Source organism: Saimiri boliviensis, chromosome 2 (assembly GCF_048565385.1).
Source record: "Saimiri boliviensis isolate mSaiBol1 chromosome 2, mSaiBol1.pri, whole genome shotgun sequence".
Lineage (NCBI taxonomy): Eukaryota > Metazoa > Chordata > Mammalia > Primates > Cebidae > Saimiri > Saimiri boliviensis.
In genome coordinates, this window is record NC_133450.1 from 188,005,041 (window position 1) to 188,023,583 (window position 18,543).

The 18,543-nt window shown below is 38.2% G+C and overlaps 1 protein-coding gene and 2 pseudogenes across 1 annotated transcript in view; all 3 read left to right on the top strand.

Moving 5' to 3' along the window:
* TMEM8B (transmembrane protein 8B) overlaps positions 1 to 18,543 on the top strand; it is a 96,952-nt gene that overhangs the window by 64,976 nt on the left and 13,433 nt on the right. The gene's annotated exons all lie outside the window — the stretch shown is intronic.
* On the top strand, positions 2,634 to 5,726 carry LOC141583751 (histone-lysine N-methyltransferase SUV39H2 pseudogene; annotated as a pseudogene).
* Positions 5,919 to 6,332, top strand: LOC141583752 (histone-lysine N-methyltransferase SUV39H2 pseudogene; annotated as a pseudogene).

The window sequence follows — 18,543 nt, forward strand, 5'->3', positions numbered from 1 at the left end:
AATTCTTTTATTAGCATAATTAACTTTTATTTTTAGTGGTTGCTTTAACTGTAACTTATTAATCTACCTTTAATTAATATAATACCATGTTACCTGGTATATAAATGTTGCAACAGTGAACTTCCACTCCCCTCTTCTGGGTTTTGAGCTATTGTTATATACTGTAATTCCACATCTGTTAAAATTCTATAATACCTTATTACTTTTGCTTCTAATAGTCAATTGTTATATATTCCTTCCTTTAAAAAAATTATTAGCATCTTATTGGCCACATCTAAACTATGTTTTAAAAGGTTTAAAAATTAGAGTAAAAAAATTTTATAATTATTCACATATTTACCATTTCTAGGGCTCTTTGTTGCCTGTATAAATAGGTATTTTTGTCTAATATCATTTTTTTCTTCCACCTGAAGAACTCTTTTAACATTCTTAAAGATCTAGTCTGTTGGTAATAAAGTCTCTAAAATTTTGTATGTCTGAAAATATTTTTATTTAACTTCAGTTTTGAGAGGTATTTTGCTTAGTATAGAATTCTGACAGTTTAATTTTCTTTTGAGCATTGTGAAGCTATCGCGCTACTGTCTTCTGGCTTGCATTGCTTCTGACAATGACTGCTGTCATCCTTATGTTTGTCCTCTGCATATAATGTGTCTTTTTCTATGATTGCTTTTAAGATGTTCTCTTTACCACTGATTAAAGCAACTGTATTATAATGTGCCTTGGTCTAGCTATCTTCATGTTTCTTCTGCTTAAGGTTTGTTGAGGTTCTTGAATCTATGAGTTTGTAGAATTTTTTAAATCAAGTATGGAAAAATTTTGATTTTTTCCATATTTTTTTTCTGCCTATTGCTTCTTTTCCTGAGATTCCAATTATACATATATGAGGCCACTTGAAGTCCCAAAGCTCACTGATACTTTGCTTATTTATTTATTTTTTTCTTTTTTCTTTTTGTTACTGTCTATTGCTATGGTATCAAGTTTACTAATATTTTCTGCTGCAAATTCTAGTCTGCTTTAATTCCATCTAATGTATTTAAAATTTGTTTTAAATTTTGAAATAATTTTAGATTGGCAGAAGAGTTCTAAAGATATGACACAGATTTCTTGTATAACTTTAAACCAACTTACTCCTAATGTGAACATCTTATATAGCCATGATATGTTTATCAAAACTCAGAAATTAGCAGTGGCACAACTAAACATAATTGGTATTAAACTACAGGCATTATTCAAATATTCCCAGTTTTCCCACAAATATCCTTTTTCTGTTCCTGGATACAATCCAGGATATCATGTTGCATTCATCTATTTGATTTTTAAAATTTTCAACCATTGTATTTTTTATCTTTAAAAGTTTTATTTGGGTCTTTTAAAATCTTCTATGTCTTTCTTTAATATGTGAGGCTTGCTTTTAACAATATACCATGTCATATAGATGTATGTGTGTATGTATCTATATCTCTGTCTATCTATCTATCTATCTATCTATCTATCTATCTATCTATTTTTTTGAGAGGGAGTTTCACTCTTGTTGCCCAGGCTGGAGTACAGTGGCACGATCTCAACTCACTGCAACCTCCGCCTCCTGAGTTCAAGAAATTCTCCTGCCTCAACCTCCCAAGTAGCTGGAACCACAGGCATGCACCACCACAACAAGCTAATTTTTGTATTTTTAGTAGAGACGGGGTTTCACCATGCTGGTCAGGCGGCTCTTGAACTCCCAACCTCAGGTGATCCACCTGCCTCAGCCTCCCAGAGTGCTAGGATTATAGGCGTGAGTCACCAAGCCCAGCTGTAGATATTTTTATATAATTGTTTCTTTAAAAGTTATATGTAATATTCTATTGTTTGAATATATTATAGTTCATTTGAGCATTTCCTGTTGTTGGACATTTAAGTTATAACTAATGTTTTCTTTCGCTATGCAAACAATGCTGCAAATAATATCAAATAATATCATTTTACACAACTCTTTGGCACATGTACAAATACTACTCTATGATAGCTATCTTGACAGGGAGTTATTGGATCAAAGGTATGTTTATTTAAATTGTTGAAAGATGCCCTAAATTGCCCTCAGAAATGTCTTAATTTAAATCTCCACCAAGAATACAACAGTATCCATTTCTCCATATCTTGACTGATGCTGGGTGTTGTCAGTCTTTTACTTTTTATTTTAAAATTTAAATTAAATTAAATTAAATTTGAAGGAGACAGAGTCTTGCCCTGTTGCCCAGGCTGTAGCAGTGGTGCAATCATAGCTCACTGTAACCTTGAACTCCTGGGCACAAGCGATCTGCTCATCTCAGCTTCCCAAGTAAATAGAACTAGAGGTGCATGGCAGCCCACTCTGATGATTATTTTATTTTTTTTAAATAGAGATAGAGTCTTGTTATTTGCCTAGGCTGGTCTTGAACTCCTGGGCTCCAGGTGATTCTCCCCCTTCAGCCTCCTAAAGTGCTGGGATTACAGGCTTGAGCCACCTCACACGGCCTCAGTCTTTTAAATTTTGCATTATAATGGATGAAAAAGGATATCTTGCTGCTGTTACACTTCTCTGATCACTAAAAATATTAAGAATAATTCTATTTGTCATTTTTTGCTATTAAAATTTTTCTGTTGATTGTCTCTTCATATTTTATGCTCCTTTTAAAAATTTGAAAATATTGATTTCTACAAGTTCCTTATATATTCTCTATAGCATTTCTTTGCCTGTCCTATATGTGGCAAACATTTTATGTCAATTGCCTTTTTTATTTGTGTACAATACCTTTTGTTATACAGAAGTTTAAATATTTGGGGTAGCAAATTTCTTTTTCATTTTTGTCTCTTGCATTATATCCCTGAGGTTTTAAATACATTCCCCTTACCATATTTTCTTCTAGTGATTTAAAAGTTTTACTTTTCAATTTAAATTTTGTTTCATCTAGAATTTGCTTATTGAGTGAGTGAGGTAGGGTAAGTAAGCTTACTTACTTGCCACAATAAAATTTACTATAAAGGTCGTTCTTTTCTCATTGATTTAAAAAATGCCACGTTTATCTTACACAAATTTCTCACAAATGTATTAGTCTCTTTCTGACCCAGTGTTATGTTCTAAAGAAATTTTATTGTCTCTTGCTGTCCCCATGTCACACTGTTTTAATTACTCTAGCTTTATAGTGATTTATATCTTTATGTTGATATCTGCTAGGTCAAATCCTCTCTTACCAGCCTTTTACAATCATTTCTTGGCTATTCTTGCATATTTTCTTCTCCAGATAAATTTTGCAATCAGCTTGCCACATTTCATAAAAATTCTCCTAGGATTTTGCTTTTAATATATTGGCTAATTTTGGACAGAACTGACATCACTACAAAATCAAGTTTTCTTATCCAAGAACATTATTTTTTGTCTCTCCATCAATCCAGGTCTTTTACTTTGTCTTGACCATATGGCTCCTCTCCCTTTAATATATTAATAAAATGATTTATGTTAATGTATTGTTTTTCCTGATGTTGAATTATCTTTGTATTTCTGGGATAAACCCTTCTTTCTTTTGTTTTATTCTTGTCATGGCTACTGAATTAATTTCAGATGAGCTGATGTGCTTCAGCTCCTGGGCTCCCTCTGGTGGCCATCAGGCCCTTCTCTGTGACCTTTGGGGATAGGGTTTGGAACAGTTGTGTAATCTTGGACTCCAGGGCTCAGGCCTAGGCAGTTCCCTATGGCAGCAAGATCATAGATCTAAGAATCTGGTAGGCATAAAATGTGTGTGCCCGAGTTACATGACCATCTGTATTGCCTCCTTGGGCTCTGTTAGCGTCTCTTTGCTAGGAGACCCTGAGGAAATAGACCATATCTGTGTTAAAAGAATCTACTCTCTCAGAATCCAAAAGTCCATTCACTGATCTGTCCCTTTCTCTAAGCTTTATCGTTATCTTTATTTCATTTTCAATGAGGGAAAACTCTCAGATACAGTTTCACTTTTATGAATCTGGATGGCTTTATTTATTTATTTATTTATTTTTAATCTCAGTAAACTTATAAATCAGAAACTTATGTCCCAAATTTGGTCTAGAAAGTAAGATCTTGCGTCTCTGGTATTTTGATAGAGATTGCATTTAATTTGTAGGTCACTTTGGTAGTATGGTCATTTTCACAATACTAATTATTTCCATTCATGAACATGAGGTGTTTTCTATTTTGTGTGTGTGCGCTTCAGTTTCCTTCATCAATGTTTAACAGTTTTCCTTGCAGAGATCTTTTATCTTCTTAGCTAAATTTATTCCTAGGTATTTTAGAAAATAAATTCTAACAGTACTGAGAAGCAAGAGAAAGTGCTACCAGCCAACAAGAAATGTTCAGGAATTCCTGAAAAATGGTAAGCAGATGAGATTGAATTGTTGGAAGGAACCACAGCCAAACAAAGGAAGGAACTACTGCAATAAGGGGCGTGGTTCTGGAGGCATTCTTCGTTGAGAGGCAACAGTTACAAGGAAAAGAAGGAAGGACCTGAGGCAACCATCATGCTGACTGATTAGGGACCCTAATTTGCTGTGGGCAGGCTGAGGCAGTGAGCATCAGAGATATTCGCCCTTAGGCAGTCAGTCATTGCCAATGCTTGAACTTGAAACTCAGAGAAATCTCTGAAGGAATGAGGAGCACAGACAATATCCTCCCATTATAATTTCTGGAGACAGTAAATGAAAACCACATCCACAGACAGGCCAATATGGAATCTTAACTAAAAAGAGAAGCCTGTCAATAAGGATAAGCACATGCTGTGTTTGAATGAAAGCTCTGCAAGATGGCGGCAGCCAGGGCCGAGGCTCCAGGAGCTTGGTGTGTGCCTTGCCTGGTTTCACTTGTTACTGTTCAGGAATTAGGTAGAAAAGAAAAGCTCACGTGCAAATTGATTGGAATCACCAAAGGGAATCTAGACAATTATGAGGTGGAATACTTGTGTGACTACAAGGTAGTAAAGGATATGGAATATTATCTTGTGAAATTGGAAAGGATGGCCAGATTCTTCAAATACTTGGGAAACTTTGGAAAATCTGAAGTGCCCGTTACTGCTTCAGCAATTCTCTAATGACAAGCATAATTATTTATATCAGGTGAAGAAAGGCAAAGCAATAACTCCAAAAGACAGTAACAAAACTTTGAAAGCTGCCATCACTGTGTAGTGAAGAAGGCTAAACGAAGGATAGCTCTGCGGAGGTGGCAAGATGAATTCAACAGAAGGAAGAATCAGAAAGGAACGATATTTGTTGAAAATACTGTTGATTTAGAGGGCCACCTTCAGACTTTTACTACCTTAATAAATACAAACCAGCTCCTGGAATCAGCTTAGTCGATGAAGCTACCTTTGGTTGTTCATGCAGATTGCTTCTTTGAAAAATGTTGTCCCGCTGAAGCTGGAGTTCTTTTGGCTTATAATAAAAACCAACAAATTAAAAGCCCACCTGGTAATCCCATCTATGAATGCAACTGAAGGTGTTAGTGGGGACCTGATTGTCCCAGTACGGTTGTACGAAAAGGCACATGGTATTCGCTTTGCATCTTTCGAACTAGCAGTGGCCGTGGCTGGGATGTAAAGACCCTTGCGAAGATTAGAAGAATGAGTTTTGGCCGGGCGCGGTGGCTCACGCCTATAATCCCAGCACTTTGGGAGGCAGGTGGATCCCGAGGTCAAGAGATTGAGACCATCCTGGTCAACATGGTGAAACCCCATCTCTACTAAAAACACAAAAATTAGCTGGGCATGGTGGCGCATGCCTGTAATCCCAGCTACTCGGGAGGCTGAGGCAGGAGAATTGCTTGAACCCAGGAGGCAGAGGTTGCAGTGAGCCGAGATCACGCCATTGCACTCCAGCCTGGGTAACAAGAGCGAAACTCAGTCTCAAAAAAAAAAAAAAAAAAAAAAAAAAAAAGAATGGGTTTTGTCCTGGAATACGTTGGAGAGGTACTCACAAGTGAAGAAGCTGAAAAATGGGGATAGTTACATGACAACAAGGGAATCACATATCTCTTTGATCTGGACTATCAATCTGATGAATTCACAGTGGATGCGGCTCGATACGGCAATGTGTCTCATTTTGTGAATCACAGCTGTGACCGAATCTTCAGGTGTTCAATGTTTACGCTAATAACCTCAATACTTGTCTTCCCCGAATAGCACTGTTTTCCACGAGAACCATAAATGCTGGAGAAGAGCTGACCTTTGATTATCAAAATGAAAGGTTTTGGAGATACATCTTCAGATTCTGTTGACCACAACCCAGCCAAAAAGAGGGTCAGAACTGTATGTAAATGTGGAGCTGTGACTTGCAGAAATTACCTCAACTGAATTTTCACGTAATAGAGCTGATGATACTTACAATTTTTTTGCTAATGTTAACATTTAAAAAAATAAATATTTGGGACTCTTATTATCAAGGTTGTACCTATGTTAATTTAAAATTCATGTTTCAAGACATTTGCCAAATGTATTACTGATGCCTATGAAGAGAGGGTCACTGGGTCTCATAGACTGATTTGAAATCTACATATTTAGGTCTTAGAGACCAAACTAATGGAAGGCAAACTATTCTCAGCTCAGTATACGTGTACCTAAGTCTATGTGAACAGAGAAATGCCTCCTGAAGTGTTTGAAAGTGTTAAGCTGATAATGTAATTAACAATTGCTGAGAGATCAAACATTCAACCTGTCATACACCTCAAATTTGGAGAAGTAGAGTTAATTTGGGCAAACCTACCAGTTCTGTTTTTGCTACTATATTGTCATTCCTGTTTAATACTGTACTTAAATTTGAGACAAATGGATGATACTGAATTTTATACTCTATTTTCTACTTTTTCATTAAAACATTGGCATCTTAATGATATAGAAATTTAATATGTAAAATTAAATGTAAACATTCAGCTTCATTTCATATTTTGAAGCAATCTAGACTGTTGTGATGAGTGTATGTCTGAACCTCCAATTCTTAAAGACTTCTTAATCTTCTAGATGAAAAATCTCCAAAGAGTTCTCTCTAGAAGTCCAGAATGGCTGCCAGTCTGCTTCTTTGAAAGGACAGGATAGTGGGACCAGGACGTTTTGAGTACCAAGCAAGGGAAATGGAGTATTTTAAGGGCGCCCCTTAGTAACAGGGATTAGGAAATCTGCGTCGAGTACCTCTGGTCTAAACAGTAAAACAAGCTGCCTGGAGAGCAGGTGTACCTAATGATACTGTAATGTACGTTAACATTACATCCTCTCAATTTCAGGCAGGTGTAACAGTTCCTTTCCACCAGATTTAAGTATTTTTATATTTCCTGCTGGCTCTTCCTAAAAAGTAATCTGTATTTTTGAACTGATACTTGTTTTATACATGAATTTTTTTTAGATGTGATAAAGCTAAACTTGGCCAAAATGTGTGCCTGAATTATCAGACCTTTTTATTAGTTGACCTATGAAGACTAAAACGGAATATATTAGTTTTCAAGGGGGTGGGAGGGTTCTAGCATAGTATCAAATCTTAATGAGGAAAAATTATGCTTTCATGTATAACTCTGAGATTTCGAATCGTGCTATCAAAAATGAAGATAAATGCAACAAATAAACCTAGCTTTCAGCATTTCACATCTCCGTGTGCTTTTTCCGCCCTAATCCTAGTAGTCATACTTACCTCTCCCTTTCTAATCTAGTCACCCCATTGGTAAGTCTTTTTTTTTTTTTTTTTTTTTTTTTTTTTTTTTGAGACGGAGTTTCGCTCTTGTTACCCAGGCTGGAGGGCAATGGCGCGATCTCGGCTCACCGCAACCTCCGCCTCCTGGGTTCAGGCAATTCTCCTGCCTCAGCCTCCTGAGTAGCTGGGATTACAGGCATGTGCCACCATGCCCAGCTAATTTTTTTGTATTTTTAGTAGAGATGGGGTTTCACCATGTTGACCAGGATGGTCTCGATCTCTTGACCTCGTGATCCACCCGCCTCCGCCTCCCAAAGTGCTGGGATTACAGGCTTGAGCCACCGCGCCCGGTGGTAAGTCTTACTGACTCTGCCAGCAGGCCATGTGCAAGCTTTCCCGCTTTTTACCACCCCCTAGTCCCATCCAGTGTCCTTCATCTCAGACCTCCATCTCTGACTGGTGGCCACCATCTCCCTTCATTCTTCCCCTGTTCACTCCCCTTCCACTCTTTTTCTAACATTATAGCACTTCTTTTCCTCCCTTAAATAAGAAACCCATTCTTATCTGAGCTTTTTGTTTTTTCTGCTTGGAAAACTCCTGCACCCTGACTCCTGACTCCACATATGTACATGACTGATTCTTCATTCAGACCTTCGTTCAATAGTCATCACAACAGGCTGGGCGCAGTGGTTCATCCCTGTAATCCCAGCACTTTAGGAGACCAAGGCTGATGTATCACTTGAGGTCAGGAGTTTGAGACCAGCCTGGCCAACATGGTGAAACCCATCTCTACTAAAAATGCAAAAATTAGCCAGGCATATTGGCGCACATTTGTTATTTTTGGAAGAGCTGTTTTATATGTTTTAATGTTATTGTAAATGGGATCATTTTAGAAATAACATTTTTGGTGTTTTATTGTTGTTATATTGGTAGGTAATTCATTTTTGTTTATTGATTTTTAAGGCCTGGGATATTGCTACACTATCACATTAATTATAGTAATTTATGTATAGTTTATTTTGAATATTCTTGTAGACAAACATCAATTGCAAATAATGACAGATTTGTTTCTTTTTCAATCCTTATTCCTTTTTACATATTTTATTATGTTTCTGTGCTGGCTAAGATCTTTTATTATGCTTCTGTGCAGGCTAAGAGAATAATGTTGAAAAGAAGGAAGAATAGCCATCTTTGTCTTGTTTTCTTGTTTTTTTCGTGTGGGTTTGTTTTGTGTGTTGGTTTTTGAGATGGAGTCTCTGTCGCCCAGGGACAGAGACCTTGGAAATGGCGCGATCTCGGCTCACTTCAACCTCCACCTCTTGTGTTCAAGCAATTCTCCTGCCTCAGCCTCTCGAGGAGCTGGGACTACAGGCATGTGTCACCATATCTGGCTAATTTTTGTATTTTTAGTAGAGATGGGGTTTCACCATGTTGGCCAGGCTGGTCTCGAATTCTCAACCTCAGGTGATCTGCCCACCTCAGCCCCCTAAAGTGCTGGGATTACAGGCTTGTCTTTCTCTTGATCCTTAATGCTTTCAAGTATCTTTTTTTTTTTTTTTTGACACAGGATCTTGCTTTGTCACCCAGGGAGGAGTACAGTGGAATGATCATGGTTCAGTGCAGATTTGATTTCCTGGTCTCAAGTGATCCTCCTGTCTCAGCCTCCTGAGTAGCAGCAGGGACTACAGACACACACTATGAAGTGTGCGTATATTGCTATATCTTTCTGATGAAAATGTGCTAATTAAAAAAAATGTTTTTGTTAGAGACAGGGTCTCACCATATTGTACAATTCAAGGCTGGTCGCAGTGAGTCACACCTGTAATCCCAGCACTTTGGGAGACTGAGGTGGGCAGATCACCTGAAATCAGGAGTTCAAGGCCAGCCTGGCCAACATGGTGAAACCCTGTTTCTACAAAAAACACAAAAATTAGCAGGGCATGGCATGGACATCTATAATCCTAGCTACTCAGGAGGCTGAGGTGGGAAATAATATTTCATTGCATGGCTATACTACATTTTATTTATCTATTCATCAGTTGATGGATATTTGGGGTGCGTCCACCTTTTAGTGATTACAAATAGTGCTGCTATAAACATTTGTGTACAAGTTCTTATGTAAAATAGGTTTTCATTTCTCTTGGGTGTATATCTAGGAATGGAATTGCTGGTCATGTGGTAACTCTATGTTTAACCTTTTGAGGAATTGCCAGGCTGTTTTCCAAAGCAGCTGCATAATTTTTCTTTTCTTTTTTTTTTTTCAGATTTTTACCATATTTTGCCTAATTTTTTTAAAACTTATTTTATTGCATTTTAGGTTTTGGGGTACATGTGAAGAACATGCAAGATTGTTGCATAGGTACACACATGGCAGTGTGATTTGCTGCCTTCCTCCCCATCACCTATATCTGGCATTTCTCCCCATGCTATCTCTCCCCAACTCCCCACCCCCCACTGTCCCTCCCCTATTTCCCCCCAACAGACCCCAGTGTGTAGTGCTCCCCTCCCTGTTTCCATGTATTCTCATTGTTCAACACCCGTCTGTGAGTGAGAACATGTGGTGTTTGATTTTCTGCTCTTGTGTCAGTTTGCTGAGAATGATGGTTTCCAGGTTCATCCATGTCCCTACAAAGGAAACGAACTCATTGTTTTTGATGGCTGCGTAATATTCCATGGTGTATATGTGCCACATTTTCCCTGTCCAGTCTATCATCGATGGGCATTTGGGTTGGTTCTAGGTCTTTGCTATTATAAACAGTGCTGCAATGAACATTCATGTGCACGTGTCCTTATAGTAGAATGATTTATAATCCTTTGGATGTGTACCCAGTAATGGGATTGCTGGGTCAAATGGAATTTCTATTTCTAGGTCCTTGAGGAATCGCCACACTGTCTTCCACAATGGTTGAACTAATTTACATTCCTACCAACAGTGTAAAATTGTTCCTATTTCTCCACATCCTCTCCAGCATCTGTTGTATCTAGATTTTTTAATGATCACCATTCTAACTGGCATGAGATGGTATCTCAATGTAGTTTTGATTTGCATTTCTCTAATGACCAGTGATGATGAGCATTTTTTCATGTGTTTGTTGGCCTCATGTATGTCTTCTTTTGTAAAGTGTCTGTTCATATCCTTCGCCCACTTTTGAATGGGCTTGTTTGTTTTTTTCTTGTAAATCTGTTTCAGTTCTTTGTAGATTCTGGATATTAGCCCTTTGTTGGATGAGTAGACTGCAAACATTTTTTCCCATTCTGTTGGTTGCCGATTCACTCTACTGACTGTTTCTTTTGCCGTACAGAAGCTGTGGAGTTTGATTAGGTCCCATTTGTCTATTTTGGCTTTTGTCGCCAATGCTTTTGGTGTTTTGGTCAGGAAGTCCTTGCTTACGCCTATGTCCTGAATGGTTCTGCCTAGATTTTCTTCTAGGGTTTTTATGGTGTTAGGTCTTATGTTTAAGTCTTTAATCCATCTGGGGTTAATTTTAGTGTAAGGTGTCAGGAAGGAATCCAGTTTCTGCTTCCTGCACATGGCTAGCCAGTTTTCCCAATACCATTTATTAAACAGGGAATCCTTTCCTCATTGTTCATTTTTGTCAGGTTTGTCCAAGATTGGATGGTTGTAGATATGTTGTGTTATCTCTGAGGCCTCTGTTCTGTTCCATTGGTCTATATCTCTGTTTTGGTACCAGTACCATGCTGTTTTGATTACTGTAGCCTTGTAGTATAGTTTGAAGTCCAGTAGTGTGATGCCTCTCGCTTTGTTCTTTTTGCTTAGAATTGACTTGGCTATGCAGGCTCTCTTTTGGTTCCATATGAAGTTTAAGGTGTTTTTTTCCAGTTCTGTGAAGAAGGTCATTGGTAGCTTGATGGGGATAGTGTTGAATCTGTAAACTACTTTGGGCAGTATGGCCATTTTCACGATACTGATTTTTCCTAACCGTGAACATGGAATGTTTCTCCATCTGTTTGTGTTCTCTCTTATTTTGTTGAGCAGTGGTTTGTAGTTCTCCTTGAAGAGGTCCTTTACATTCCTCGTTAGTTGTATTCCTAGGTATTTTATTCTCTTTGTAGCAATTGTGAATGGCAGTTCGTTCTTGATTTGGCTCTCTTTAAGTCTGTTATTGGTGTATAGGAATGCTTGCGATTTTTGCACATTGATTTTTTATCCTGAGACTTTGCTGAAGTTGCTTATCAGTTTCAGGAAATTTTGGGCTGAGGTGATGGGGTCTTCTAGATATACAATCGTGTTGTCTGCAAATAGAGACAGTTTGACTTCCTCCTTTCCTATTTGAATACCGTTTATTTCTTTTCCTTGCCTGATTGCTCTGGCTAGAACTTCCAGTACTATATTGAATAGGAGTGGTGAGAGAGGGCATCCTTGTCTAGTGCCAGATTTCAAAGGGAATGCTTCCAGTTTTTGCCCATTTAGTAGGATATTGGCTGTTGGTTTGTCATAAATAGCTTTTATTATTTTGAGATACGTTCTATTAATACCTAGTTTATTGAGGGTTTTTAGCATAAAATGCTGTTGAATTTTGTCAAAGGCCTTCTCTGCATCAATTGAGATAGTCATGTTTTTTGTCTTTGGTTCTGTTTATGTGGTGAGTTACTTTTATAGACTTGCGTATGTTGAACCAGCCTTGCATCCCTGGGATGAAGCCTACTTGATCATGATGGATAAGCTTTTTGATGTGCTGTTGCAATCGGTTTGCCAGTGTTTTATTAAAGATTTTTCTGTCTATGTTCATCAGGGATATTGGCCTGAAGTTTTCTTTTCTTGTTGAATCTCTGCCCGGTTTTGGTATCAGGATGATGTTGGTCTCAAGATGATTTGGGAAGGATTCCCTCTTTTTGGATTATTTGGAATAGTTTCAGAAGGAATGGTACCAGCTTCTCTTTGTATGTCTGGTAGAATTCGGCTGTGAACCCATCTGGACCTGGGCTTTTTTTGGGTGGTAGGCTCTTAATTGCTGCCTCAACTTCAGACCTTGTTATTGGTCTATTCAGGGTTTCAACTTCTTCCTGGTTTAGGCTTGGGAGGAGGCAAGTGTCCAGGAATTTATCAATTTCTTCCAGGTTTACTGGTTTATGTGCATAGAGTTGTTTGTAATAATCTCTGTTGATGGTTTGAATTTCTGTGGAATCTGTGGTGATATCCCCTTTATCATTTTTTATTGCATCTATTTGGTTATTCTCTCTTTTCTTTTTTATTAATCTGGCTAGTGGTCTGTCTATTTTGTTGATCTTTTTGAAAAACCAGCTCCTGGATTCATTGAATTTTTGTAGGGTTTTTTGTGTCTCTATCTCCTTCAATTCTGCTCTGATCTTAGTTGTTTCTTGTCTTTTGCTAGGTTTTGAGTTTGTTTTTTTTTTTTTTTATCTTGCTCCTCTAGCTCTTTCAATTTTGATGATAGGGTGTCAGTTTTCGATCTCTCCTTGCTTCTCATGTGGGTATGTATTGCTATATATTTTCCTCTAGAGACTGCTTTAAATGTGTCCCAGAGATTCTGGTATGTTGTGTCTTCGTTCTCGTTGGTTTCGAAGAACATCTTTATTTCTGCCTTCATTTCATTGTTTATCTAGTCAACATTCAAGAGCAAGTTGTTCAGTTTCCATGAAGCTGTGCGATTCTGAGTTAGTTTCTGCATTCTGAGTTCTAACTTGATTGCACTGTGATCTGAGAGACTGTTATGATTTCCATTCTTTTGCATTTGCTGAGGAGTGATTTGCTTCCAATTACGTGGTCAGTTTTAGAGTAGGTGTGATGTGGTGCTGAGAAGAATGTATATTCTGTGGATTTGGGGTGGAGAGTTCTGTAAATGTCTATTAGGTTTGCTTGTTCCAGGTCTGAGTTCAAGTCCTGGATATCCTTGTTAATTTTCTGTCTTGTCGATCTGTCTAATATTGACAATGAGGTGTTAAAGTCTCCCACTATTATTGTGTGGGAGTCTAAGTCTCTTTGTAAGTCATTAAGAACTTGCCTTATGTATCTGGGTGCGCCTGTATTGGGTGCGTATATATTTAGGATCGTTAGCTCTTCTTGTTGCATTGATCCTTTTACCATTATGTAATGTCCTTCTTTGTCTCTTTTGATCTTTGTTGCTTTAAAGTCTATTTTATCCGAGACAAGAATTGCAGCTTCTGCTTTTTTTTGCTCTCCATTTGCTCTCACTTCTTAATGGTGTAGTTGGAGCACAAAACTTTACTTTTAATGAAGTCCAATTTGTCTAGTTTTTCTTTAATTGCTGTGTATTTGGTGTCATATTTAAGATTCCATTGCCAAAGTCAAGATCATAAAGATTTATACTTGCTCAGGAGTTTGAGACCACCCAGGGCAACATGATGAAACCCCTTCTCTACTAAAAATAAAAAAAAAATTAACCGGGTGTGGTGGCACGTGCCTCGAGTGCCAGCTACTTGGGAGGCTGAGGCAGGAGAATCACTTGAGCCCCAGAGGTGAAGGTTGCAGTGAGCTGAGATCGTGCCACTGCACTCCAGCTTGGGCTACGGATTGAGTGAGACTCTCTCAAACAAACAACAACAACAACAAAAAGATTTATGCTTATGTTTTATTCCCAGAATTTTATAGTTTTAGCTATTACATTTAGATCTTTGATCTATTTTTGTATTTGGTGTGTGATAAGTGTCCAATTTTATTCTTTGCATTTGGATATCCAGTAGTTCAAGCACCATTCGTTGAAAACACTATTCTTTTTCATTAAATGTTCTTAGTATCTGCTTCTAATTTTTTGAAGAGTTTGTGAAAAATTCGTATTAATTCTTTAAATGTTTGGTAAAATTCACCAGTGAAGCTATCTAGACCTGTGCTTTTCTTTGTAGGGTAGTTTTAAAAATTACTAATCTAGTCTCTTTTTTGGTCTATTCGAATTTTTTATTTATTCTTGAGTCAGTTTTGGTAATTTCTGCCTTCCTAGAAAGTTGGTGATTTCTTCTGAGTTATCTAATTTTTTTGGCACACAATCGTTAGAGTGTTTTTTATAATTCTTTTTATATCTGTAAGATTGGTAGTAATGTCTCTCATTTCTGGTTCTAGTAATTTGAGTCTTTTCTCTTTTTTTTCTTGGTTAATCTAGCTAAAGATTTGAAATTTAGTTAATTTTTAAAAATATCCAACTTGGCCAAGCATGGTGGCCTTACACCTATAATCCCAGCACTTTGAGAGGCCGAGGCGGGTGGATCACCTGAGGTCAGGAGTTCAAGACCAGCCTAAAAAAATACAAAAATTAGCTGGGCATGGTGGTGTGCGCTATAGTCCCAGCCACTCAGGAGGTTGAGGCGAGAGGATCAGTTGAGCCTGGAAGGTGGAGGTTGTAGTAAACTGAGACTGTGCCATTGCATTCCAGCCTGGGGGCCTGGGTGACAGAGTAAGACCCTGCCTTTACAAAAAAAAAAAAAAAAAAAAAAAAAGTCCAACTTGTGGTTTTGTTGATTTTCTCTATTGTTTTTCTATTCTCTATTTCATTAATTTCTACTCCATGTTTATTATTTCCTTTCTTCCTCTTGCTATATCTTTTCATTTGTTTTAAAATTTCTGAGATATCTATGGTGATATCCTTTTAAAAATTTTTTGTGTTTTTACTATTTGTTTCTTTTCTTTTTTTGTCTCTTCTCTTCTCCTTTCTTTTCTTTTCTTCCTTTTGAGACAGGGTCTTGCTCTCTCACCCAGGCTCTAGTGTAGTGGCATGATCATAGTTCACTGCAACCTCAAACTCTTGAGTTCAAATGATCTTCCTGCCCCAGCCTCCCTGGTAGCTGAGACAGCAGGCAGGTGGCACCATGCTCAGCTAATTAAAAAAGTTTTTTAAAAAAAATTTTTGTGAAGATGGGGTGTCACTATGTTGCCCAGGCTGGTCTTGAACTCCTAGGCTCAAGTGATTCTCCCACCTCTACCTCCTAAGATGCTGGTAAAATTGGTGTGAGCCACTGTGCCTGGTTTCTTTTTGTTTCTGAGTAAGTCTTTCCCGAACTTTCTTAATTCTATTAGTCTTTTCAAAGAATCAAATTTTGGTTTTGTTAACTGCTCTTATTTTAATTGTTTCCTTTCTTTCATTTTCCTGTATTTATTCTGTTGGTCTTTTTTCAATTTTTAAACTCATTAGATCCCAGACTCTCCTTTTCCCCAACATAATTGCTCATTTCATTTTATTTTATAAGCTTTGATGTACAGTATTTTGTTTCTGTCAGGTTCCAAGTAGTTTCTAATTTCCATTTAAAAAATTATTTCAGAAGTATATTTCTTAATTTCTTAACAAATGATATATTTTTGTAAATGTTTAAATTTTTGTAATTGATTTTAGCTGGATTTCTAATGTAATTTCCTGTGGTCAGAGAATGTGGTTTGTATGATACCCATCCTTAAAAAGTTTTTTTCTTTTTGTTATTAGTTACAGCAGCAATAGGAAAAAAAAATTATTCTTACTTTATGACTTGCTCTCTGGTCATTTTTTAAATAAATGTATTCTGTGTGCTTGAGAATATAATGAGTCTTGTTTGTTGAGGGAAATGTTTCTTTATATGCTCATTCTATCAAATATTATAATTAATTTGCTTAAATGTAATTTTCTACGAACATTTTGGCTCTGAATTACTTAAAGTAACATCTTTTTATTCATTGTGAATTTGTCAAATTCTCCTGATAGTTTATAAGTGTTTGTTTTATATATTTTATACTATGTTTTAGGTGTATATGAGGCTAGAATTGGTATATCTTTCTGATGAAAATTATCTTTTATAATTACATATAGAATCTCTTTATCTCATTTGGCTTTAAAATTTACTTTGTTTGTAATCAATATAATTATACCAGTTTTCTTTTCATTAGTATTTGCCTTATATTTCTTTTTTTTCTTTTTCTTTCTTTCTTTTCTTTTTTTCCTTTTGAGACAGGGTCTTGCTCTGTTGCCCATGCTGGAGTACAGTGGCATGAAGATGGCTCACTGTAGTCTTGACCTCCTGGCTTCTAACAACTTTTTCACCTCAGCCTCCCGAGTAGCTGGCACTACAGGCCTATGCCATTATGCCTGGTTAATTAAAAATTTTTTTTTTTTGTAGAGACAGGGTCTTGGAATGTTGCCCAGGCTGTCTCAAACTCCTGGCCTCAGGCAATCTTCCTGTCTCACATTCCCAAAGTGCTGGGATTACAGGCATGAGCCACTGCACCCAGACTGCATTATATATCTTTTGTATCCTTTTGCTTTCTACTCTTCTGTAAATAGTCTTGTGTTTTAGACTTTTTTAGTACATGCACATAGGCTTAAAAAAATTTTTTTTGGCAAGGTACAGTGGCTCACATCTATAATCCTAGCATGTTGGGAGGTGGAGGCAGGCAGAGCTTGAGCCCGGGGGTTTGAGACCAGCCTGGACAACATTGTGAAACCCTATCTACTCTCCCTCTCTCTCTCTCTCTCTCTCTCTCTCTCTCTCTCTCTCTCTCTCTTCTCTCTCTCTCTCTCTCTCTCTCTGTCTTTCTCTCTCTCTCTCTCTCTCTCTTTCTCACTTAGCCAGGCATGGTGGCACGCACCTATAGTCCCAACTATTTTCTCTCTCTCTCTCTCTCTTTCACTTAGCCAGGCATGGTGGCACGCACCTATAGGCCCAACTATTTGGGTGACTGAGGTGGGAGGATTGCTTGAGCCTGGGAGGTCGAGGCTGCAGTGAGCCGTGATTGTGCCCCTGCACTTAGCCTGGGTGGCACAAGACCCTGTCTCAAGAAAAAAAAAATTTATAATGGGTATATATATAGAGAGAGGGAAATGAGGCGCAAGGAGGGTCACGTCAAGGTTCTAGAGACCAGGAGACTCATGATATCGGCTACTGAGACAGTGTCAACCTCAAAACATCCTACCCCACCTCCCCCTGGCTCTAATTCCTCTCCCTTCTGTGGGAACCTTATTCTGTGAGCCCTGACCCTGTCCTCTGGTGACTCTACTCAGAATATAAAGGTCAATCTTCTTGCACCTTTAAAGTAAAAATCTTTGGAACAATTCTCTCCTCCAGCTGCTGCCTCATCTCTCTCTTCCTCTGCACTGGCAAGTTTCTCAAAAAGTTACTCCTGCCTGTTTTACCAAACAGTTGCCCAATCCAGATACATAGGAATTATGCTTGGCTCCTGCTTCCCCTCAATTCTCTCATCAGATGACTCAGAAAGTCTTTTAAATTCCATCTCAAAAATAGAAATGGATTTTAAATGTTCCACCTGCTGCTCTCTCTGCCACTGCTGTGACATGGGTACCCATCATCTCTTGCCTGGACCTCTGTACCTTCTCCTGGGATTGGATTTCCAATCCTTTCACAAGCTGACAGTGATCTTCTTCTCCTCTCTGAGTCCTCACCCCCTTACCTGTTCCTCCACCAAAGCTTTCTGGGATTTGCTGAGGTTTGGGAACTCCAAGTCCTTCAACTGGAATTACATGGGACACCCCCGCACACTCCCAACTCCCATAGCTGCTGCTCCTGAGATTAGACCAGAGAGGTGACTCATTTTCATTGGCTACCATCCCCAGAAATGCTCTGTCACCATGGCCAAATAGGGTCTGATGCTGGGGCTGGCATGCTGAGCTCTGGGGACAGCCTCCCAGAAGGCCAATTAGTCTGGGCTAATTGAAACTTGCTACCGGCAGTCTTTATAATTAGACAGGTTTCCTGCTGGGAATCAATCCCTTGGACTGTCCGGGTGCTTTTCCTACTCTTGAAGAGGCATGGAATTGGATTATGTGACTCAGTATCCCAAGGAATTCCTTGTTCTTGCCTCCATAGAAATAATGATATTGCACGGTTGGGAGCAGTGGCTCACACCTATAATACCAGCACTTTGGGAGGCCAAGGTAGGTGGATTGCCTGAGGTTAGGAGTTTGGGACCAGCCT